Consider the following 26,339-nt stretch of genomic DNA (forward strand, 5'->3'; position numbering starts at 1 on the left):
CATTTTGGATGTGTTTAAATGTCATCCATGCATCCAGGTTGGCTCAGACCACCTCAGAGGCCTTAATGTGCTTGAACCCCGGTAAATGCTGCTTGCAGCTTTAATTATTATTATTATTAGGGGTTCAAGCACGCAGTGCTGAAACCCTCTTGTAATTGTTAGGATTTTTATTATTATTATTATTCTTCCGCCCTAGAACTGAACGTGCAGCCCAAACCGTAAGGCCTAGAGAGCTGAAATTTGGACAGATCGTAGAGCTCATTTTGGGGAGAACTTATCAAAGTCTTAGCCCAATCGGCCTAACGGGGGCGCTACAGCGCAAAAAACTAAAATTTTGGACATTTTTGGCCGCAGATCGTAAACCGTTAGCCGTAGACTCAAAAACAAGGCATCGTTGCAATCCTTGGGTTAGCCCGAACAAAAGTGCACAGCTGCATTTTTTGCTCTACGACGCACCGTTTTCTCGCAAAATCGAGCTATATCCGAAACCTACTTTTGCGAACTAGTCTTAGGATTTTTAACCAATCGGAATCAAACCACTTCAGAAATATTCCCTGGACACTCAATATCAATAATTATCAAAAAAAAGTTGAAATTTCAATTCTTACGCGAAACAGTACACCAAAAAGCGTCTATGCTAACGTTAGCCAAATGCTATTTTAGCTATAACTCTTGAACGGAATGAGATATCTTCACCAAACTTGGTACACATATGTATGAGCTCAATCTTTGGTCAAATCAAAAAAAATTGCGCATCTCTGCCACTTGGGGGCGCTATAATATTGAAAAAACACATAAATGGCTATAACTAGGCAACCGTTGGCTCGATCGACTTGAAAATTGGTATGCAGTGTCTTGGTCTGAAGGGGCACAAGTACCTATGAGGACATTTGCATATCTCAAAAAAACATGGCCGCCATTGGCCAAACAATTTTAAGCACCTATTTGAAAGGGTTAACGGATGTTGATCGGAAAAAAACTCGCTGGGTACGTTCAACTCATGAACCTTAAGGTCTGTAAGAATTTTGAAAGAAATCGGCCACTAGTTGGCGCTAACGAGTTTTATGGCTCTGTAATCACGTGGTGTTTCACATATCAACGAAATATGCATATCATTTGATAGATCTCCTCATAATGCACAACTTTGCCTCAAGAACCATTGCTGTCAATCAAATTGTTCAAATGTTATTCACAAATATGTTAAAAACCTACTTTTACGAACTAGTCCTAGGTTTTTTGTCCGATCGGAACCAAACCACTGCAGTAATATTCTGTGGACTCTCTAGATCAATAATTATCAAAAAAATGTTGAATTTTGTCCTTTGGTTAGCTGTAAAAAGGTAATTTAGTAAAAGGGGTGTGGCCAAACATACCCCAAAGCCTATAAAACCTAAACGAAAACTCAAAACTTTATGAAACTTCGTGGAATCATGTATCAGGTGACTCTTAACAAGCATGCAAAGTTTCATGGAGATCGGATCATAGGTGGCGCTATAACAGTAGAAAAGGTCTCAAAACACAAGATTTATATGGTAAATGGCCTCAAATTGTTTGAAAATGCTCATATATTCACTCAAAAACACTAAATCTTCATATCATATGATAGATCTCCTCATTCTGAACAACTTTGCCTCTGGGACCAATGTTGTCAATAAAGCTGTTAATTAAATATTCAAGATTATTTGAAAAAGTTACTTTGGCATACTTGTGATGCGGTTTAAGATGAAAATCAATAAAACCACTGAAGTACAATTCTCTAGACTCTGAAGGTCAATAATTATCAAAAACATGTTGAACAATTGCATTTGGGCAACTATAAACCAGTCATTTTATGATATGTTCTTTTCATAGTGCACACAAAGGCCTATTAATACAATCAGAAAGCCCACAAATTATCAAAACTGTGTAAAATAATGCATAATTTCATTCTAAACAAGCATGCAAAATTTAGGAGAGATTGGGCAAAAAAAAAAAATAACACTATAACAGTTATGTTTAAAAACACAGTGTTGTTGGAGTAAATGCAATTTATAACCACTAGATGGCAGCGGAAGACCACTAATGGGCTCATTCAGTAAAGTTGAACAGTACTGTTGAAATGATTCATGAATTCATGCCAAAACATTAAAAAACGAACTGTTATAACATTTTAAATCTCATTGAGTCAATGTTTTCCATTTTTTTCATACAGATGTATCAGTTTTTAAAATTTTGCCACATTATGATTACAGTTTAACCTAAAAAATGACATCTAAACTCTTAAAAAGAGAAGACTTGCAATAAGTTTATTATCACCTATCACTTATTTCAAATACCTATATCTGCAACAAAATGTTTGTGCATGTATACGTGAGTCTTTGTGTGTGTGTGTGTGTGTGTGTGTGTGTGTGTGTGTGTGTGTGTGCATATGCTTATAGAGTATTAATATATTAGTCTAATCATTTACTTTCAGTGTGTGTCTGTCTGTTAGCCTGTTCTCCATTTTGGATGTGTTTAACTGTCATCCATGCATCCAGGTTGGCTCTGACCACCTCAGAGGCCTTAATGTGCTTGAACCCCGGTAAAATGCTGCTTGCAGCTTTAATTATTATTATTATTATTATTCTTCCGCCCTAGAACTGAACGTGCAGCCCAAACCGTAAGGCCTAGAAAGCTGAAATTTGGACAGATCGTAGAGCTCATTTTGGGGAGAACTTATCAAAGTCTCAGCCCAATCGGCCAAACGGGGGCGCTATAGCGCAAAAAACTAAAATTTTGGACATTTTTGGCCGTGAATCGTATACCGTTAGCCGTAGACTCAAAAACATGGCATTGTTGCAATCCTTGGGTTTGCCCGAACAAAAGTGCACGGCGCCTTTTTGGGGTCTACGACGCACCGTTTTCTCGCAAAATCGAGCTATATCCGAAACCTACTTTTGCGAACTAGTCCTAGGTTTTTCAACCAATCAGAACCAAACCACTTCATAAATATTCCCTGGACACTCAATATCAATAATTATCAAAAAAAAGTTGAAATTTCAATTCTTACGCGAAACAGTACACCAAAAAGCGTCTATGCTAACGTTAGCCAAATGCTATTTTGACTATAACTCTTGAACAGAATGAGATATCTTCACCAAACTCAGTACACATATGTATGAGCTCAAACTTTGGTCAAATCAAAAAAAATTGCGCATCTCTGCCACTTGGGGGCGCTATAAGATAGAAAAAACACATAAATTGCTATAACTAGGCAACCGTTGGCTCGATCGACTTGAAAATCGGTATGCAGTGCCTTGGTCTGAAAGGGCACAAGCACCTATGAGGACATTTGCATATCTCAAAAAACATGGCCGCCATTGGCCAAACAAATTTAAGCACCTATTTGAAAGGGTTAACGGATGTTGATCAGAACGAAACTCGCTGGGTACGTTCGACTCATGAACCTTAAGGTCTGTAAGAATTTTGAAAGAAATCGGCCACTAGTTGGCGCTAACGAGTTTCATGGCTCTGTAATCACGTGGTGTTTCACATATCAACACAATATGCATATCATTTGATAGATCTCCTCGTAATGCACAACTTTCCCTCAAGAACCATTGCTGTCAATCAAATCATTCAATTGTTGTTTACAAATATGTTAAAAACCTACTTTTGCAAACTAGTCCTAGGTTTTTTGTCCGATCGGAACCAAACCACTGCAGTAATATTCTGTGGACTCTCTAGATCAATAATTATTAAAAAAATGTTGAATTTTGTCCTTTGGTTAGCTGTAAGGGGATAATTTATGAAAAGGGGTGTGGCCAAACATACCCCAAAGCCTATAAAACCTAAACGAAAACTCAAAACTTTATGAGCCTTGGTGAAATCATGTAACAGGTGACTCTTAACAAGCATGCAAAGTTTCATGGAGATCAGACCATAGGTGGCGCTATAACAGTAGAAAAGGTCTCAAAACACAAGATTTATATGGTAAATGGCCCCAAATTGTTTGAAAATGCTCATATATTCACTCAAAAACACTAAATCTTCATATCATATGATAGATCTCCTCATTCTGAACAACTTTGCCTCTGGGACCAATGTTGTCAATAAAGCTGTTAATTAAATATTCAAGATTATTTTAAAAAGTTACTTTGGCATACTTGTGATACGGTTTAAGATGAAAATCAATAAAACCACTGAAGTACAATTCTGTAGACTCTGAAGGTCAATAATTATCAAAAACATGTTGAACAATTGCATTTGGACAACTATAAACCAGTAATTTTATAATATGTTCTTTTCATAGTGTACACAAAGGCCTATTAATACAAAGAGAAAGCCCACACTATCAAAACTGTGTAAAACAATGCATAATTTCATTCTAAACAAGCATGCAAAATTTAAGAGAGATTGGGCAAAAAAAAAAAAAAAAAAACACTATAACAGTTATGTTTAAAAACAGTGTTGCTTGAGTAAATGCAATTTATAACCTCTAGATGGCAGTGGAAGACCACTAATGGGCTCATTCAGTTAAGTTGAACAGTACTGTTGAAAGGATTCATGAATTCATCCCAAAACATTAAAAATGTAATTGTTATAACATTTTAAATCTCATTGAGTCAATGTTTTCCATTTTGTTCTTACAGATATATCAGTTTTTACTATTTTGCCACATTGTGATTACAGTTTAACCTGAAAATGACATCTAAACTCTTAAAAAGAGAAGACTTGCAATAAGTTTATTGTCACCTATCACTTATTTCAAATACCTATATCTGCAACAAAATGTTTGTGCATGTATATGTGTGTCTTTCTGTGTGTGTGTGTGTATGTGTGTGTGCATATGCTTATAGAGTATACATATATTAGTCTAATCATTTACTTTCAGTGTGTGTGTCTGTCTGTTAGCCTGTTCTCCATTTTGGATGTGTTTAACTGTCATCCATGCATCCAGGTTGGCTCAGACCACCTCAGAGGCCTTAATGTGCTTGAACCCCGGTAAATGCTGCTTGCAGCTTTAATTATTATTATTATTATTCTTCTGCCCTAGAACTGAACGTGCAGCCCAAACCGTAAGGCCTAGAGAGCTGAAATTTGGACAGATCGTAGAACTCATTTTGGGGAGAACTTATCAAAGTCTCAGCCCAATCGGCCTAACGGGGGCGCTACAGCGCAAAAAACAAAAATTTTGGACATTTTTGGCCGCAGATCGTAAACCGTTAGCCGTAGACTCAAAAACAAGGCATCGTTGCAATCCTTGGGTTAGTCTGAACAAAAGTGCACAGCTGCATTTTTTGCTCTACGACGCACCGTTTTCTCGCAAAATCAAGCTATGTCCGAAACCTACTTTTGCGAACTAGTCCTAGGATTTTCAACCAATCGGAACCAAACCACTTCAGAAATATTCCCTGGACACTCAATATCAATAATTATCAAAAAAAAGTTGAAATTTCAATTCTTACACGAAACAGTATGCCAAAAAGCACCTATAGTAACGTTAGCCAAATGCTATTTTGACTTTAACTCTTGAACGGAATGAGATATCTTCACCAAACTTGGTACACATATGTATGAGCTCAATCTTTGGTCAAACAAAAAAAATTGCGCATCTCTTCCACTTGGGGGCGCAATAAGATAGAAAAAACACATAAATGGATATAACTAGGCAACCGTTGGCTCGATCGACTTGAAAATTGGTATGCAATGTCTTGGTCTGAAGGGGCACAAGTACCTATGAGGACATTTGCATATCTCAAAAAACATGGCCACCATTGGCCAAACAATTTTAAGCACCTATTTGAAAGGGTTAACGGATGTTGATCGGAACGAAACTCGCTGGGTACGTTCGACTCATGAACCTTAAGGTCTGTAAGAATTTTGAAAGAAATCGGCCAGTAGTTGGCGCTAACGAGTTTATTGGCTCTGTAATCACGTGGTGTTTCACTTATCAACACAATATGCATATCATTTGATAGATCTCCTCATAATGCACAACTTTGCCTCAAGAACCATTGCTGTCAATCAAATCGTTCAATTGTTATTCACATATATGTTAAAGACCTACTTTTGCGAACTAGTCCTAGGTTTTTTGCCCGATCGGAACCAAACCACTGCAGTAATATTCTGTGGACTCTCTAGATCAATAATTATCAAAAAAATGTTGAATTTTGTCGTTTGGTTAGCTTTAAATGGGTAATTTAGAAAAGGGGTGTGGCCAAAAATACCCCAAAGCCTATAAAACCGAAACGAAAACTCAAAACTTTATGAAACTCAGTGAGAACATTTAACACGTGACTCTTAACAAGCATGCAAAATGTCATGGAGATCGGATCATAGGTGGCGCTATAACAGTTGAAAAAGCCTCAAAAACACACATTTTAAATAGAAAATTATCACAGTTTGTAGGACATGTTCATACATTCACACAAACACTAGATCTTCATATCATATGATAGATCTCCTCTTTGTGAACAACTTTGCCTCAAGGAGCGAAGATGTCAATCAAATCGTTCAATTGCAATTCACAAATATGTCAAAAAGCTACTTTTGCGAACTAGTCCCAGGTTTTTTACCCGATCGAAACCAAACCACTGCAGTAATTTTCTCTGGACTCTCTAGATCAATAATTATTTAAAAAAAAAAATAATTTGTCCTTTGGTTAGCTATAACTGGCTAAATTAGAAAAGGGGCGTGACCAAAATACCCAAAAGCATATAAAACCTAAACAAAAACTCAAAACTTTATGAAACTTGGTGAAAACATGTAACAGCTGACCCTTAACAACCATGCAACTTTTCATGGAGATCGGACCATAGGTGGCGCTATAACAGTAGAAAAGGTCTCCAAACATAAGATTTATATGGTAAATGGCCTCAAATTGTCTGAAAATGCTCATATATTCACATAAACACTAGATCTTCATATCAAATGATAGATCTCCTCATTCTGAACAACTTCTGGGACCAATGTTGTCAATAAAGCTGTTAATTAAATATTCAAGATTATTTTAAAAAGTTACTTTGTCAAAGCAGTCCAAGGCTTTAAGCTGAAAATCAATAAATCCACTGAAGTACAATTCTCTAGACTCTGAAGGTCAATAATTATCCAAAACATGTTGAACAATTGCATTTGGACAACTATAAACCAGTGATTGTATAATATGTTCTTTTCACAGTGTACACAAAGGCCTATTAATACAAACAGAAAGCCCACAAATTATCAAAACTGTGTAAAATAATGCCTAATTTCATTCTAAACAAGCATGCAAAATTTAAGAGAGATTGGGCAAAAAACATAACACTAAAACAGTTATGTTTAAAAACAGTGTTGTTTGAGTAAATGCAATTCATAACCACTAGATGGCAGCGGAAGACCACTAAATGGGCTCATTCAGAAAATTTAAACAGTACTTTTGAAAAGATTTATGCATTCATGCCTAAACAATAAAAAAAAAACACTGTCACAACATTTTAAATCTCACTGAGTTAAAGTTTTCCATTTTGTTCATACAGACTTATCAGTTTTTAAAATTTTGCCACATTATGATTACAGTGAAACCTGAAAATGACATCCAAACTCTTAAAAACTAGTTTAATCATTTAATTTCAGTGCATGTGTCTGTCTGTCAGCCTATTCTCCGTTTTGGATGTGTTTAACTGTCATCCATACATCCAGGTTGGCTCAGACCACCTCAGAGGCCTTAACGTGCTTGAACCCCGTAAATGCTGCTTGCAGCTTTAATTAGGGGTTCAAGCACGCAGTGCTGAAACCCTATTGTAATTGTTAGGATTTTTAGGGGTTCAAGCACGCAGTGCTGAAACCCTATTGTATCTGTTAGGATTTTTATTAGGGGTTCAAGCACGCAGTGCTGAAACCCTATTGTAATTGTTAAGATTTTTATTATTATTATTATTTTTCCGCCTTAAAACTGAACGTGCAGCCCAAACCGTAAGGCCTAGAGAGCTGAAACTTGGTCAGATGGTAGTAGTCCTGCTCGCTACTCAGATACAAAAAACCAGCCCAATCGGCCTAATGGGGGCGCTACTGCGCAAAAAACTAAAATTTTTGACATTTTTGGCCGCAGATCGTAAACCGTTAGCCGTAGACTCAAAAACATGGCATCGTTGCAATCCTTGGGTTAGTCCGAACAAAAGTGCACAGCTGCATTTTTTGCTCTACGAGGCACCGTTTTCGCGCAAAATCGAGCTATATCCGAAAACCTACTTTTGCGAACTAGTCCTAGGATTTTCAACCAATCAGAACCAAACTACTTCAGAAATATTCCCTGGACACTCAATATCAATAATTATCAAAAAAAAGTTGAAATTTCAATTCTTACGCGAAACAGTATGCCAAAAAGCGTCTATGCTGACGTTAGCCAAATGCTATTTTAACTATAACTCTTGAACGGAATGAGATATCTTCACCAAACTCGGTACACATATGTATGAGCTCAATCTTTGGTCAAATCAAAAAAATTGCTCATCTCTGCCACTTGGGGGCGTAATAAGATAGAAAAAACACATAAATGGCTATAACTAGGCAACCGTTGGCTCGATCGACTTGAAAATTGGTATGCAGTGTCTTGGTCTGAAGGGGCACAAGTACCTATGAGGACATTTGCATATCTCAAAAAACATGGCCGCCATTGGCCAAACAATTTTAAGCACCTATTTGAAAGGGTTAACGGATGTTGATCGGAACGAAACTCGCTGGGTACGTTCGACTCATGAACCTTAAGGTCTGTAAAAATTTTGAAAGAAATCGGCCACTAGTTGGCGCTAACGAGTTTTATGGCTCTGTAATCACGTGGTGTTTCACATATCAACACAATATGCATATCATTTGATAGATCTCCTCATAATGCACAACTTTGCCTCAAGAACCATTGCTGTCAATCAAATCGTTCAATTGTTATTCACAAATATGTTAAAAACCTACTTTTGCGAACTAGTCCTAGGTTTTTTGTCCGATCGGAACCAAACTACTGCAGTAATATTCTGTGGACTCTCTAGATCAATAATTATCAAAAAAATGTTGAATTTTGTCGTTTGGCTAGCTTTAAATCAGTCATTTAGAAAAGGGGTGTGGCCAAACACACCCCAAAGCCTATAAAACCTAAACGAAAACTCAAAACTTTATGAAACTCGGTGAGAACATGTAACAGGTGACTCTTAACAAGCATGCAAAGTGTCATGGAGATCGGATCATAGGTGGCGCTATAACATTTGAAAAAGCCTCAAAAACACACATTTTCAATAGAAAATGATCACAATTTGTTGGACATGTTCATACATTCACACAAACACTAGATCTTCATATCATATGATAGATCTCCTCTTTGTGAACAACTTTGCCTCAAGGAGCGAAGATGTCAATCAAATCGTTCAATTGCAATTCACAAATATGTCAACAAGCTACTTTTGCGAACTAGTCCCAGGTTTTTTACCCGATCGAAACCAAACCACTGCAGTAATTTTCTCTGGACTCTCTAGATCAATAATTATCAAAATATTTTCAGAATTTTGTCCTTTGGTTAGCTATAACTGGCTAAATTAGAAAAGGGGCGTGACCAAAATACCCAAAAGCATATAAAACCTAAACGAAAACTCAAAACTTTATGAAACTTGATGAAAACATGTAACAGCTGACCCTTAACAACCATGCAAATTTTCATGGAGATCGGACCATAGGTGGCGCTATAACAGTAGAAAAGGTCTCAAAACATGGGACCAATGTTGTCAATAAAGCTGTTAATTAAATATTGAAGATTATTTAAAAAAGTTACTTTGGCAAAGTAGTCCAAGGCTTTAAGCTGAAAATTAAATCAATAAAACCACTGAAGTACAATTCTCTAGACTCTGAAGGTCAATAATTATCAAAAACATGTTGAACAATTTTATTTGGACAACTATAAACCAGTAATTTTATAATATGTTCTTTTCATAGTGTACACAAAGGCCTATTAATACAAACAGAAAGCCCACAAATTATCAAAACTGTGTAAAATAATGCCTAATTTCATCCTAAACAAGTATGTAAAATTTAAGAGAGATTGGGCAAAAAACATAACACTATACTATAACAGTTATGTTTAAAAACAGTGTTGTTTGAGTAAATGCAATTTATAACCACTAGATGGCAGCGGAAGACCACTAATGGGCTCATTCTGCAAATTGAAACAGTACTTTTGAAAAGATTTATGAATTCATGCCCAAACAATAAAAAAAACCCACTGTTGCAACGTTTTAAATCTCACTGTTAAAGTTTTCAATTTTCTTCATACAGACTTATCAGTTTTTAAAATTTTGCCACATTATGATTACAGTGAAACCTGAAAATGACATCCAAACTCTTAAAAACTAGTTTAATCATTTAATTTCAGTGCGTGTGTCTGTCTGTCAGCCTATTCTCCATATTGGATGTGTTTAACGGTCATCCATACGTCCAGGTTGGCTCAGACCACCTCAGAGGCCTTAATGTGCTTGAACCCCGTAAATGCTGCTTGCAGCTTTAATTAGGGGTTCAAGCACGCAGTGCTGAAACCCTATTGTAATTGTTAAGATTTTTATTATTATTATTATTTTTCCGCCTTAAAACTGAACGTGCAGCCCAAACCGTAAGGCCTAGAGAGCTGAAACTTGGTCAGATGGTAGTAGTCTTGCTCGCTACTCAGATACAAAGAACCGGCCCAATCGGCCTAACGGGGGCGCTACAGTGCAAAAAAATAAAATTTTTGACATTTTTGGCCGCAGGTCGTAAACCGTTAGCCGTAGACTCAAAAACAAGGCATCGTTGCAATCCTTGGGTTAGCCCGAACAAAAGTGTACAGCTGCATTTTTTGCTCTACGACGCACCGTTTTCTCGCAAAATCGAGCTATATCCGAAACCTACTTTTGCGAACTAGTCCTAGGATTTTCAACCAATCGGAACGAAACCACTGCAGAAATATTCCCTGGACACTCAATATAAATAATTATCAAAAAAAAGTTGAAATTTCGATTCTTACGCGAAACAGTACGCCAAAAAGCGTCTATGCTAACGTTAGCCAAATGTTATTTTGACTATAACTCTTGAACGGAATGAGATATCTTGACCAAACTTGGTACACATATGTATGAGCTCAATCTTTGGTCAAATAAAAAAAAATTGCGCATCTCTGCCACTTGGGGGCGCAATAAGATTTAAAAAACACATAAATGGCTATAACTAGGCAACCGTTGGCTCGATCGACTTGAAAATTGGTATGCAGTGTCTTGGTCTGAAGGGGCACAAGTACCTATGAGGACATTTGCATATCTCAAAAAACATGGCTGCCATTGGCCAAACAATTTTAAGCACCTATTTGAAAGGGTTAACGGATGTTGTTCGGAACGAAACTCGCTGGGTACGTTCGACTCATGAACCTTAAGGTCTGTAAGAATTTTGAAAGAAATCGGCCACTAGTTGGCGCTAACGAGTTTTATGGCTCTGTAATCACGTGGTGTTTCACATATCAACACAATATGCATATCATTTGATAGATCTCCTCATAATGCACAACTTTGCCTCAAGAACCATTGCTGTCAATCAAATCGTTCAATTGTTATTCACAAATATGTTAAAAAACTACTTTTGCGAACTAGTCCTAGGTTTTTTGTCCGATCGGAACCAAACCACTGCAGTAATATTCTGTGGACTGTCTAGATCAATAATTATCAAAAAAATGTTCAATTTTGTACTTTGGTTAGCGTTAAATGGGTAATTAAGAAAAGGGGTGTGGCCAAACATACCCCAAAGCCTATAAAACCTAAACGAAAACTCAAAACTTTATGAAACGTGGTGAGAACATGTAACAGGTAACTCTTAACAAGCATGCAAAGTTTCATGGAGATCGCACCATAGGTGGCGCTATAACAGTAGAAAAGGTCTCAAAACACAAGATTTATATGGTAAATGGCCTCAAATTGTTTGAAAATGCTCATATATTCACTCAAAAACACTAGATCTTCATATCATATGATAGATCTCCTCATTCTGAACAACTTTGCCTCTGGGACCAATGTTGTCAATAAAGCTGTTAATTAAATATTCAAGATTATTTCAAAAAGTTACTTTGGCAAACTAGTGATAGGGTATAAGCTGAAAATCAATAAAACCACTGAAGTACAATTCTCTAGACTCTGAAGGTCAATAATTATCAAAAACATGTTGAACAGTTGCATTTGGACAACTATAAACCAGTAATTTTATAATATGTTATTTGCATAGTGTACACTAAGGCCTATTAATACAAACAGAAAGCCCACAAATTATCAAAACTGTGTAAAATAATGCATAATTTCATTCTAAACAAGCATGCAAAATTTAAGAGAGATTGGTCAAAAAAAATAACAACACTATAACAGTTATATTTAAAAACACAGTGTTGCTTGAGTAAATGCAATTTAGAACCACTAGATGGCAGCGGGAGACCACTAATGGGCTCATTCAGCAAAGTTGAACAGTACTGTTGAAAGGATTCATTAATTCATGCCAAAACATAAAAAAAATTAACTGTTATAACATTTTAAATCTCATTGAGTCAATGTTTTCCATTTTGTTCATACAGATATATCAGTTTTTACAATTTTGCCACATTGTGATTACAGTTTAACCTGAAAATGACATCTAAACTGTTAAAAACTAGTTTAATCATTTAATTTCAGTGTTTGTGTCTGTCTGCCAGCCTATTCTTCATTTTGGATGTCTTTAACTGTCATCCATGCATCCAGGTTAGCCAAGACCACCTCAGAGGCCTTAAATGCTTGAACCCCGTAAAATGCTGCTTGCAGCTTTAATTATTATTATTAGGGGTTCAAGCACGCAGTGCTGAAACCCTCTTGTAATTGTTAGGATTTTTATTATTATTATTATTCTTCTGCCCTAGAACTGAACGTGCAGCCCAAACCGTAAGGCCTAGAGAGCTGAAATTTGGACAGATCGTAGAGCTCATTTTGGGGAGAACTTATCAAAGTCTCAGCCCAATCGGCCTAACGGGGGCGCTACAGCGCAAAAAACTAAAATTTTGGACATTTTTGGCAGCAGATCGTAAACCGTTAGCCGTAGACTCAAAAACAAGGCATCGTTGCAATCCTTGGGTTAGCCCGAACAAAAGTGCACAGCTGCATTTTTTGCTCTACGACGCACCGTTTTCTCGCAAAATCGAGCTATATCCGAAACCTACTTTTGCGAACTAGTCTTAGGATTTTTAACCAATCGGAATCAAACCACTTCAGAAATATTCCCTGGACACTCAATATCAATAATTATCAAAAAAAAGTTGAAATTTCAATTCTTACGCGAAACAGTACACCAAAAAGCGTCTATACTAACGTTAGCCAAATGCTATTTTGACTATAACTCTTGAACGGAATGAGATATCTTCACCAAACTCGGTACACATATGTATAAGCTCAATCTTTGGTCAAATAAAAAAAATTGCGCAGCTCTGCCACTTGGGGGCGCAATAAGATTTAAAAAACACATAAATGGCTATAACTAGGCAACCGTTCGCTCGATCGACTTGAAAATTGGTATGCAGTGTCTTGGTCTGAAGGGGCACAAGTACCTATGAGGACATTTGCATATCTCAAAAAACATGGCCGCCATTGGCCAAACAATTTTAAGCACCTATTTGAAAGGGTTAACGGATGTTGATCGGAACGAAACTCACTGGGTACGTTCGACTCATGAACCTTAAGGTCTGTAAGAATTTTGAAAGAAATCGGCCACTAGTTGGCGCTAACGAGTTTTATGGCTCTGTAATCACGTGGTGTTTCACATATCAACACAATATGCATATCATTTGATAGATCTCCTCATAATGCACAACTTTGCCTCAAGAACCATTACTGTCAATCAAATCGTTCAATTGTTATTTACTTATATGTTAAAAACCTACTTTTGCGAACTAGTCCTAGGTTTTTTGTCCGATCGGGACCAAACCACTGCAGTAATATTCTGTGGACTCTCTAGATCAATAATTATCAAAAAAATGTTGAATTTTGTCCTTTGGTTAGCTTTAAATGGGTAATTTAGAAAAGGGGTGTGGCCAAACATACCCCAAAGCCTATAAAACCTAAACGAAAACTCAAAACTTTATGAAACTCGGTGAAAACATGTAACACGTGACTCTTAACAAGCATGCAAAGTGTCATGGAGATCGGATCATAGGTGGCGCTATAACAGTTGAAAAAGCCTCAAAAACACACATTTTCAATAGAAAATGATTACAATTTGTAGGACATGTTCATACATTCACACAAACACTAGATATTCATATCATATAATAGATCTCCTCTTTGTGAGCAACTTTGCCTCAAGGAGCGAAGATGTCAATCAAATCGTTCAATTGTTATTCACAAATATGTTAAAAACGTACTTTTGCGAACTAGTCCCAGGTTTTTTACCCGATCGAAACCAAACTACTGCAGTAATTTTCTCTGGACTCTCTAGATCAATAATTATCAAAAAAAAATGTTGAATTTTGTCCTTTGGTTAACTATAACCGGCTAAATTGGAAAGGGAGCGTGACCAAAGTACCCAAAAGCATATAAAACCTAAACGAAAACTCAAAACTTTATGAAACTTGGTGAAAACATGTAACAGGTGACTCTTAACAAGCATGCAAATTTTTATGGAGATCGGACCATAGGTGGCGCAATAACAGTAGAAAAGGTCTCAAAACATAAGATTTACATGGTAAATGGCCTCAAATTGTCTGAAAATGCTCATATATTCACATAAACACTAGATCTTCATATCATATGATAGATCTCCTCATTCTGAACAACTTTTGGGACCAATGTTGTCAATAAAGCTGTTAATTAAATATTCAAGATTATTTTAAAAAGTTACTTTGGTAAAGTAGTCCAAGGCTTTAAGCTGAAAATCAATAAAACCACTGAAGTACAATTCTCTAGACTCTGAAGGTCAATAATTATCCAAAACATGTTGAACAATTGCATTTGGACAACTATAAACCAGTGATTGTATAATATGTACTTTTCACAGTGTACACAAAGGCCTATTAATACAAACAGAAAGCCCACAAATTATAAAAAATGTGTAAAATAATGCCTAATTTCATTCTAAATAAGCATGCAATATTTAAGAGAGATTGGGCAAAAAACATTACACTATAACAGTTATGTTTAAAAACAGTGTTGTTTGAGTAAATGCAACCACTAGATGGCAGCGGAAGACCACTAATGGGCTCATTCAGCAAATTGAAACAGTACTTTTGAGAAGATTTATGAATTCATGCCTAAACAATAAAAAAAAAACACTGTTACAACATTTTAAATCTCACTGAGTTAAAAGTTTTCCATTTTGTTCATACAGACTTATCAGTTTTTAAAATTTTGCCACATTATGATTACAGTGAAACCTGAAAATGACATCCAAACTCTTAAAACTAGTTTAATCATTTAATTTCAGTGCGTGTGTGTCTGTCTGTCAGCCTATTCTCCGTTTTGGATGTGTTTAACTGTCTTCCATACATCCAGGTTGGCTCAGACCACCTCAGAGGCCTTAATGTGCTTGAACCCCGTAAATGCTGCTTGCAGCTTTAATTATTATTATTCTCCACTCAAACTGATCGTGCAGCCCAAACCGTAAGGCCTAGAGAGCTGAAACTTGGTCAGATGGTAGAAGTCCGGCCTTCTTGTCAGATCCAAAGGCTCGCCCCAATCGGCCTAAAGGGGGCGCTACAGTGATAAAAAATGCGTTAGTGCTAATAACTCCTAAACCGCTTATCATAGAGCCAAAAATTTAACATTTCCGGAATCCGTGGGTCATGCGAAATTAAAAACGGTCACTCTGATTTTGGGTCTAGGAGGCCTCGTTTTTTCGCAAATTTGACGTATGTCCAAAACCTACTTTTGCGAACTAGTTCTAGGTTTTTCGCCCAATCTGAACCAAACCACTGCAGAAATGTTCTCTGTCCAGGGAATATCAATAATTATCAAAAAAAAGTTGAAATTTCGACTCGCTGTCGTAATGGGATGCCAGAACGTTCGAAAGTCGAGGAGCAATTTTACGCAACAGGCTATAACTCGTGAAAGAAATAAGATATCTTAACCAAACTTGCTACACATTTGTAAGACCTAAAACTTTGGTCAAATAAAAAAAAATTGCACACCTCTGCCACTTAGGGGCGCTATAAAAAGAAAAAACACATAAATGGCTATAACTAGGCTACCGTTGGCTCGATCGACCTAAAAATTGGTATGCAGTGTCTTTGTCTGAAGGGGCACAAGTACCTATGAGGACATTTGCATATCTCAAAAAACATGGCCGCCATTGGCCAAACAATTTTAAGCACCTATTTGAAAGGGTTAACGGATGTTGATCGGAACGAAACTCGCTGGGTGCGTTCGACTCATGAACCTTAAGGTCTGTAAGAATTTTGAAAGAAATCGGCCACTAGTTGGCGCTAACGAGTTTATTGGCTCTGTAATCACGTGGTGTTTCACTTATCAACACAATATGCATATCATTTGATAGATCTCCTCATAATGCACAACTTTGCCTCAAGAACCATTGCTGTCAATCAAATCGTTCAAATGTTATTCACAAATATGTTAAAAACCTACTTTTACGAACTAGTCCTAGGTTTTTTGTCCGATCGGAACCAAACCACTGCAGTAATATTCTGTGGACGCTCTAGATCAATAATTATCAAAAAAATGTTGAATTTTGTCTTTTGGTTAGCTGTAAAGGGGTAATTTAGTAAAAGGGGTGTGGCCAAACATACCCCAAAGCCTATAAAACCTAAACGAAAACTCAAAACTTTATGAAACTTCGTGGAATCATGTATCAGGTGACTCTTAACAAGCATGCAAAGTTTCATGGAGATCGGATCATAGGTGGCGCTATAACAGTTGAAAAATCCTCAAAAACACACATTTTCAATAGAAAATGATCACAATTTGTAGGACATGTTCATACATTCACACAAACACTAGATCTTCATATCATATGATAGATCTCCTCTTTGTGAACAACTTTGCCTCAAGGAGCGAAGATGTCAATCAAATCGTTCAATTGTTATTCACAAATATGTTAAAAACGTACTTTTGCGAACTAGTCCCAGATTTTTTACCCGATCGAAACCAAACCACTGCAGTAATTTTCTCTGGACTCTCTAGATCAATAATTATCAAAAAAATGTTGAATTTTGTCCTTTGGTTAGCTTTAACTGGCTAAATTAGAAAAGGGGCGTGACCAAAATACCCAAAAGCATATAACACCTAAACAAAAACTCAAAACTTTATGAAACTTGGTGAAAACATGTAACAGGTGACTCTTAACAAGCATGCAAATTTTCATGGAGATCGGACCACAGGTGGCGCTATGACAGTAGAAAAGGTCTCAAAACATAAGATTGATATGGTAAATGGCCTCAAATTGTCTGAAAATGCTCATATATTCACATAAAAACTAGATCTTCATGTCATATGATAGATCTCCTCATTCTGAACAACTTTTGGGACCAATGTTGTCAATAAAGCTGTTAATTAAATATTGAAGATTATTTAAAAAAGTTACTTTGGCAAAGTAGTCCAAGGCTTTAAGCTGAAAATCAATAAAACCACTGAAGTACAATTCTCTAGACTCTGAAGTGTCTGTGTAAAATAAAGCCTAATTTCATTCTAAACAAGCATGCAAAATTTAAGAGAGATTGGGCAAAAAACATTACACTATAACAGTTATGTTTAAAAACAGTGTTGTTTGAGTAAATGCAACCACTAGATGGCAGCGGAAGACCACTAATGGGCTCATTCAGCAAATTGAAACAGTACTTTTGAGAAGATTTATGAATTCATGCCTAAACAATAAAAAAAAAACCACTGTTACAACATTTTAAATCTCACTGAGTTAAAGTTTTCCATTTTGTTCATACAGACTTACCAGTTTTTAACATTTTGCCACATTATGATTACAGTGAAACCTGAAAATGACATCCAAACTCTTAAAACTAGTTTAATCATTTAATTTCAGTGCGTGTGTCTGTCTGTCAGCCTATTCTCCGTTTTGTATGTGTTTAACTGTCATCCGTACATCCAGGTTGGCTCAGACCACCTCAGAGGCCTTAATGTGCTTGAACCCCGTAAATGCTGCTTGCAGCTTTAATTATTAGGGGTTCAAGCACGCAGTGCTGAAACCCTATTGTAATTGTTAAGATTTTTATTATTATTATTATTCTTCTGCCCTAGAACTGAAGCTGCAGCCCAAACCGTAAGGCCTAGAGAGCTGAAATTTGGACAGATCGTAGAGCTCATTTTGGGGAGAACTTATCAAAGTCTCAGCCCAATCGGCCTAACGGGGGCGCTACAGCGCAAAAAACAAAAATTTTGGACATTTTTGGCCACAGATCGTAAACCGTTAGCCGTAGACTCAAAAACAAGCCATCGTTGCAATCCTTGGGTTAGTCCGAACAAAAGTGGACAGCTGCATTTTTTTCTCTACGACGCACCGTTTTCTCGCAAAATCGAGCTATATCCGAAACCTACTTTTGCGAACTAGTCCTAGGATTTTCAACCAATCGGAACCAAACCACTTCAGAAATATTCCCTGGACACTCAATATCAATAATTATCAAAAAAAAGTTGAAATTTAAATTCTTACGCGAAACAGTACACCAAAAAGCGTCTATGCTAACGTTAGCCAAATGCTATTTTGACTATAACTCTTGAACGGAATGAGATATCTTCACCAAACTTGGTACATATATGTATGAGCTCAATCTTTGGTCAAACAAAAAAAATTGCGCATCTCTGCCACTTGGGGGCGCAATAAGATAGAAAAAACACATAAATGGATATAACTAGGCAACTGTTGGCTCGATCGACTTGAAAATTGGTATGCAGTGTCTTGGTCTGAAGGGGCACAAGTACCTATGAGGACATTTGCATATCTCAAAAAACATGGCCGCCATTGGCCAAACAATTTTAAGCACCTATTTGAAAGGGTTAACGGATGTTGATCGGAACGAAACTCGCTGGGTACGTTCGACTCATGAACCTTAAGGTCTGTAAGAATTTTGAAAGAAATCGGCCACTAGTTGTCGCTAACGAGTTTTATGGCTCTGTAATCACATGGTGTTTCACGGATCAACACAATATGCATATCATTTGATAGACCTCCTCATAATGCACAACTTTGCCTCTAGAACCATTGCTGTCAATCAAATCGTTCAATTGTTATTCACAAATATGTTAAAAACCTACTTTTGCGAACTAGTCCTAGATTCTTTGCCCGATCGGAACCAAACCACTGCAGTAATATTCTGTGGACTCTCTAGATCAATAATTATCAAAAAAATGTTGAATTTTGTCCTTTGGTTAGCTGTAAAGGGGTAATTTAGTAAAAGGGGTGTGGCCAAACATACCCCAAAGCCTATAAAACCTAAAGGAAAACTCAAAACTTTATGAAACTCAGTGAAATCATGTATCAGGTGACTCTTAACAAGCATGCAAGGTTTCATGGAGATCAGACCATAGGTGGCGCTATAACAGTAGAAAAGGTCTCAAAACACAAGATTTATATGGTAAATGGCCTCAAATTGTTTGAAAATGTTCATATATTCATTCAAAAACACTAAATCTTCATATCATATGATAAATCTCCTCATTCTGAACAACTTTGCCTCTGGGACCAATGTTGTCTATAAAGCTGTTAATTAAATATTCAAGATTATTTTAAAAAGTTACTTTGGCATACTTGTGATACGGTTTAAGATGAAAATCAATAAAACCACTGAAGTACAATTCTCTAGACTCTGAAGGTCAATAATTATCAAAAACATGTTGAACAATTGCATTTGGGCAACTATAAACCAATAATTTTATAATATGTTATTTGCATAGTGTACACAAAGGCCTATTTATACAAACAGAAAGCCCACAAATTATCAAAACTGTGTAAAATAATGCATGATTTCATTCTAAACAAGCATGCAAAATTTAAGAGAGATTGGGCAAAAAAAAATTACAACACTATAACAGTTATGTTTTAAAACACAGTGTTGTTTGAGTAAATGCAATTTATAACCACTAGATGGCAGCGGAAGACCACTAATGGGCTCATTCAGCTAGTTAAACAGTACTGTTTTCATGAATTCATGCCAAAACATTAATAAATTAACTGTTATAACATTTTAAATCTCATTGAATTGATGTTTTCCATTTTGTTTATACAGATGTATCAGTTTTTACAATTTTGCCACATTATGATTACAGTTTAACCTGAAAATGACATCTAAACTCTGAAAAAGAGAAGACTTGCAATAATTTTATGTCACCTATCACTTATTTCAAATACCTATATCTGCAACAAAATGTTTGTGCATGTATATGTGTGTCTTTGTGTGTGTGTGTGTGCATATGCTTATAGATAGGGATGCACCGAAATGAAAATTCTTGGCCGAAACCGAAAACCGAAAAAGAGAAAACCAAGGCCGAAAACCGAAACCGAAACACCGAAAGAAATTATGCCAATTATTAGTATCATTGCATTTATTGCTATGACCGTGTACTAACTTTACTAAAATTAAGACATTGCAATTGCATAAATTAATAAAGTTTCAAAGATAATTACAATTACATAACTTATTAAAAAAAAACAACAACATAAAAATACATAATTACAAATGATGCAAATATTTATTAAGCACATTGCAACAATGCACAGTATAAAATAAAATTCAAACTAAAAATTTATCCCACTCATGTGTATATTTAATAATAATGTACAGGCCTACTGGCCTGCAGAAAGGTTTTAAAATGAACAGTTATCTCATAAAAACAAAGTGCATTTAGGTGAAGTGCATTTGAAATTGTTCTCTGTAGGACTAGAAAGTGCATTACTTCTCCAGTAGGCAAGACTGTTATCACTTCTGGGGATGGGGACTTTAGACAGATAACATCTAGCTTTTGAGCAGTTGAGCTTGTCATCTGCCTGACATTTGAGAAATATTTGAGAGAGTGTATTTAAATAGGGCCAGGGCATAAATAAACATTTTTATCAAATTAAAGCAGAAATCTAGCATAAATATGGCTACAATCTGATATTATGTATGTGTGTGTGTGTGTGTGTGTGTGTATATATATATATATATATATATATATATATATATATATATATATATATATATATATATAGTAGCCTAAAGAACAAAATAGCCAACGTATTATTATTATTTGAGGCACTTTCTTGCAGAATTCCACTGAACATATCAGACAACGATGGTGCATGCCACTCATCTGGTGCAGAGACCAGTCTTTTTTTCTGCGCTCTGATCTGTCTCCTGCGCTTGGCGCTTCTCCGTCTCCACGCGGGTTCTCCGCATCCAGCGCGGCCTGGATCATTTCTCGTGCGCGCTGCCTTATTTCCGCATCCAAGTAATGGTCTTTATAACGCGGATCAAGCACATTCGCGATGAAGTGCAGAGGATCCGACAAGATCTCGGTGAGACGTGTGCTAACAGACTCTATAAGACTGTAGCCTACTTTTCTTTGTTTTCACTTCGTGGTCCGTCTTAATCTCTGTTAGGAGACGCTTTAGTGCTGCGAATAAAGGAGTAAGAAGAGAGAGAATGTTCTCACTGGTGTTAAGTGAATGTCGCGGGGAGCTCGTGGTCTGCGCTATGCAGGTGCACGTGTAGGTCGCGGTTTCTGTTTGCGTCATCACAACATTTCGGCCGTGTTGTTTCGGTGATAAAAGTCTATCGGCCGAAAACCGAAAAGGCCATTTTCGGCCGAAAATTTTCGGTGGCCGAAATTTCGGTGCACCCCTACTTATAGAGTATACATATATTAGTCTAATCATTTACTTTCAGTGTGTGTGTCTGTCTGTTAACCTGTTCTCCATTTTGGATGTGTTTAAATGTCATCCAAACATCCAGGTTGGCTCTGACCACCTCAGAGGCCTTAATGTGCTTGAACCCCGGTAAAATGCTGCTTGCAGCTTTAATTATTATTATTATTATTATTATTCTTCTGCCCTAAAACTGAACGTGCAGCCTAAACCGTAAGGCCTAGAGAGCTGAAATTTGGACAGATTGTAGAGCTCAATTTGGGGAGAACTTATCAAAGTCTCAGCCCAATCGGCCTAACGGGGGCGCTACAGCGCAAAAAGCAAAAATTTTGGACATTTTTGGCCGTAAATCGTATACCGTTAGCCGTAGACTCAAAAACATGGCATTGTTGCAATCCTTGGGTTAGCCCGAACAAAAGTGCACGGCGCCTTTTTGGGGTCTACGACGCACCGTTTTCTCGCAAAATCGAGCTATATCCGAAACCTACTTTTGCGAACTAGTCCTAGGATTTTCAACCAATCAGAACCAAACCACTTCATAAATATTCCCTGGACACTCAATATCAATAATTATCAAAAAAAAGTTGAAATTTCAATTCTTACGCGAAACAGTACGCCAAAAAGCGTCTATGCTAACGTTAGCCAAATGCTCTTTTGACTATAACTCTTGAACGGAATGAGATATCTTCACCAAACTCGGTATACATATGTATGAGCTCAATCTTTGGTGAAATCAAAAAAATTGCGCATCTCTGCCACTTGGGGGCGCTATAAGATAGAAAAAACACATAAATTGCTATAACTAGGCAACCGTTGGCTCGATCGACTTGAAAATCGGTATGCAGTGTCTTGGTCTGAAGGGGCACAAGTACCTATGAGGACATTTGCATATCTCAAAAAACATGGCCGCCATTGGCTAAACAAATTTAAGCACCTATTTGAAAGGGTTAACGGATGTTGATCGGAACGAAACTCGCTGGGTACGTTCGACTCATGAACCTTAAGGTCTGTAAGAATTTTGAAAGAAATCGGCCACTAGTTGGCGCTAACGAGTTTTATGGCTCTGTAATCACGTGGTGTTTCACATATCAACACAATATGCATATCATTTGATAGATCTCCTCGTAATGCACAACTTTGCCTCAAGAACCATTGCTGTCAATCAAATCGTTCAATTGTTATTCACAAATATGTTAAAAACCTACTTTTGCGAACTAGTCCTAGGTTTTTTGTCCGATCGGAACCAAACCACTGCAGTAATATTCTGTGGACTCTCTAGATCAATAATTATTAAAAAAATGTTGAATTTTGTCCTTTGGTTAGCTGTAAAGGGGTAATTTAGAAAAAGGGGTGTGGCCAAACATACCCCAAAGCATATAAAACCTAAACGAAAACTCAAAACTTTATGAGCCTTGGTGAAATCATGTAACAGGTGACTCTTAACAAGCATGCAAAGTTTCATGGAGATCAGACCATAGGTGGCGCTATAACAGTAGAAAATGTCTCAAAACACAAGATTTATATGGTAAATGGCCTCAAATTGTTTGAAAATGTTCATATTTTCACTCAAAAACACTAAATCTTCATATCATATGATACATCTCCTCATTCTGAACAACTTTGCCTCTGGGACCAATGTTGTCAATAAAGCTGTTAATTAAATATTCAAGATTATTTTAAAAAGTTACTTTGGCATACTTGTGATACGGTTTAAGATGAAAATCAATAAAACCACTGAAGTATAATTCTCTAGACTCTGAAGGTCAATAATTATCAAAAACATGTTGAACAATTGCATTTGGGCAACTATAAACCAATAATTTTATAATATGTTATTTGCATAGTGTACACAAAGGCCTATTTATACAAACAGAAAGCCCACAAATTATCAAAACTGTGTAAAATAATGCATGATTTCATTCTAAACAAGCATGCAAAATTTAAGAGAGATTGGGCAAAAAAAAATTACAACACTATAACAGTTATGTTTTAAAACACAGTGTTCTTGGAGTAAATGCAATTTATAACCACTAGATGGCAGCGGAAGACCACTAATGGGCTCATTCAGTAAAGTTGAACAGTACTGTTGAAAGGATTTATGAATTCATGCCAAAACATTAAAAATGAACTGTTATAACATTTTAAATCTCATTGAGTCAATGTTTTCCATTTTGTTCATACAGATATATCAGTTTTTAAAATTTTGCCACATTATGATTACAGTTTAACCTCAAAATGACATCTAAACTCTTAAAAAGAGAAGACTTGCAATAAGTTTATTATCACCTATCACTTATTTCAAATACCTATATCTGCAACAAAATGTTTGTGTATGTATATGTGTGTTTTTGTGTGTGTGTGTGTGTGTGTGTGTGCATATGCTTATAGAGTATTAATATATTAGTCTAATTATTTACTTTCAGTGTGTGTGTCTGTCTGTTAGCCTGTTCTCCATTTTGGATGTGTTTAACTGTCATCCATGCATCCAGGTTGGCTCTGACCACCTCAGAGGCCTTAATGTGCTTGAACCCCGGTAAAATGCTGCTTGCAGCTTTAATTATTATTATTAGGGGTTCAAGCACGCAGTGCTGAAACCCTCTTGTAATTGTTAGGATTTTTATTATTATTATTATTCTTCCGCCCTAGAACTGAACGTGCAGCCCAAACCGTAAGGCCTAGAGAGCTGAAATTTGGACAGATCGTAGAGCTCATTTTGGGGAGAACTTATCAAAGTCTTAGCCCAATCGGCCTAACGGGGGCGCTACAGCGCAAAAAACTAAAATTTTGGACATTTTTGGCCGCAGATCGTAAACCGTTAGCCGTAGACTCAAAAACAAGGCATCGTTGCAATCCTTGGGTTAGCCCGAACAAAAGTGCACAGTTGCATTTTTTGCTCTACGACGCACCGTTTTCTCGCAAAATCGAGCTATATCCGAAACCTACTTTTGCGAACTAGTCTTAGGATTTTTAACCAATCGGAATCAAACCACTTCAGAAATATTCCCTGGACACTCAATATCAATAATTATCAAAAAAAAGTTGAAATTTCAATTCTTACGCGAAACAGTACACCAAAAAGCGTCTATGCTAACGTTAGCCAAATGCTATTTTATCTATAACTCTTGAACGGAATGAGATATCTTCACCAAACTTGGTACGCATATGTATGAGCTCAATCTTTGGTCAAACAAAAAAAAATTGCGCATCTCTGCCACTTGGGGGCGCTATAAGATAGAAAAAACACATAAATTGCTATAACTAGGCAACCGTTGGCTCGATCGACTTGAAAATTGGTATGCAGTGTCTTGGTCTGAAGGGGCACAAGTACCTATGAGGACATTTGCATATCTCAAAAAACATGGCCGCCATTGGCCAAACAATTTTAAGCACCTATTTGAAAGGGTTAACGGATGTTGATCGGAAAGAAACTCGCTGGGTACGTTCGACTCATGAACCTTAAGGTCTGTAAGAATTTTGAAAGAAATCGGCCACTAGTTGGCGCTAACGAGTTTATTGGCTCTGTAATCACGTGGTGTTTCACATATCAACACAATATGCATATCATTTGATAGATCTCCTCATAATGCACAACTTTGCCTCAAGAACCATTGCTGTCAATCAAATCATTCAATTGTTATTCACAAATATGTTAAAAACCTACTTTTGCGAACTAGTCCTAGGTTTTTTGCCCGATCGGAACCAAACCACTGCAGTAATATTCTGTGGACTCTCTAGATCAATAATTATTTAAAAAATGTTGAATTTTGTCCTTTGGTTAGCTGTAAAGGGGTAATTTAGAAAAAGGGGTGTGGCCAAACATACCCCAAAGCCTATAAAACCTAAACGAAAACTCAAAACTTTATGAAACTCGGTGAGAACATGTAACAGGTGACTCTTAACAAGCATGCAAAGTTTCATGGAGATCAGACCATAGTTGGCGCTATAACAGTACAACAGGTCTCAAAACACAAGATTTAGATGGTAAATGGCCTCAAATTGTTTGAAAATGTTCATATATTCACTCAAAAACACTAGATCTTCATATCATATGATAAATCTCCTCATTCTGAACAACTTTGCCTCTGGGACCAATGTTGTCAATAAAGCTGTTAATTAAATATTCAAGATTATTTAAAAAAGTTACTTTGGCATACTTGTGATACAGTTTAAGATGAAAATCAATAAAACCACTGAAGTACAATTCTCTAGACTCTGAAGGTCAATAATTATCAAAAACATGTTGAACAATTGCATTTGGGCAACTATAAACCAGTCATTTCATAATATGTTCTTTTCATAGTGCACACAAAGGCCTATTAATACAATCAGAAAGCCCACAAATTATCAAAACTGTGTAAAATAATGCATGATTTCATTCTAAACAAGCATGCAAAATTTAAGAGAGATTGGGCAAAAAAAAATTACAACACTTATAACAGTTATGTTTAAAACCAGGGTCGTTTGAGTAAATGCAATTTATAACCACTAGATGGCAGCGGAAGACCACTAATGGGCTCATTCAGTAAAGTTGAACA

The 26,339-nt window shown here is 36.6% G+C and overlaps 2 long non-coding RNA genes across 4 annotated transcripts in view; one reads left to right on the top strand and one right to left on the bottom strand.

The window, feature by feature from the left end:
• LOC127969847 (uncharacterized) overlaps nt 1-26,339 on the top strand; it is a 105,205-nt gene that overhangs the window by 19,614 nt on the left and 59,252 nt on the right. The window lies entirely within an intron of this gene.
• LOC127969845 (uncharacterized) lies at nt 27-25,825 on the bottom strand. 2 transcript variants are annotated; one of them, XR_008156365.1, is made up of 4 exons: nt 25,462-25,825; nt 22,804-23,005; nt 10,854-13,679; nt 27-489 (listed from the first exon to the last, which is right to left on the bottom strand). It is a non-coding gene; the product is annotated as an uncharacterized LOC127969845 (long non-coding RNA). The 2 variants fall into 2 exon arrangements; XR_008156364.1 differs by lacking the exons at nt 22,804-23,005; nt 25,462-25,825 and adding an exon at nt 17,238-17,252 and having other exon boundaries at nt 180-489; nt 10,854-14,543.

Source organism: Carassius gibelio, chromosome B13 (assembly GCF_023724105.1).
Source record: "Carassius gibelio isolate Cgi1373 ecotype wild population from Czech Republic chromosome B13, carGib1.2-hapl.c, whole genome shotgun sequence".
NCBI lineage: Eukaryota > Metazoa > Chordata > Actinopteri > Cypriniformes > Cyprinidae > Carassius > Carassius gibelio.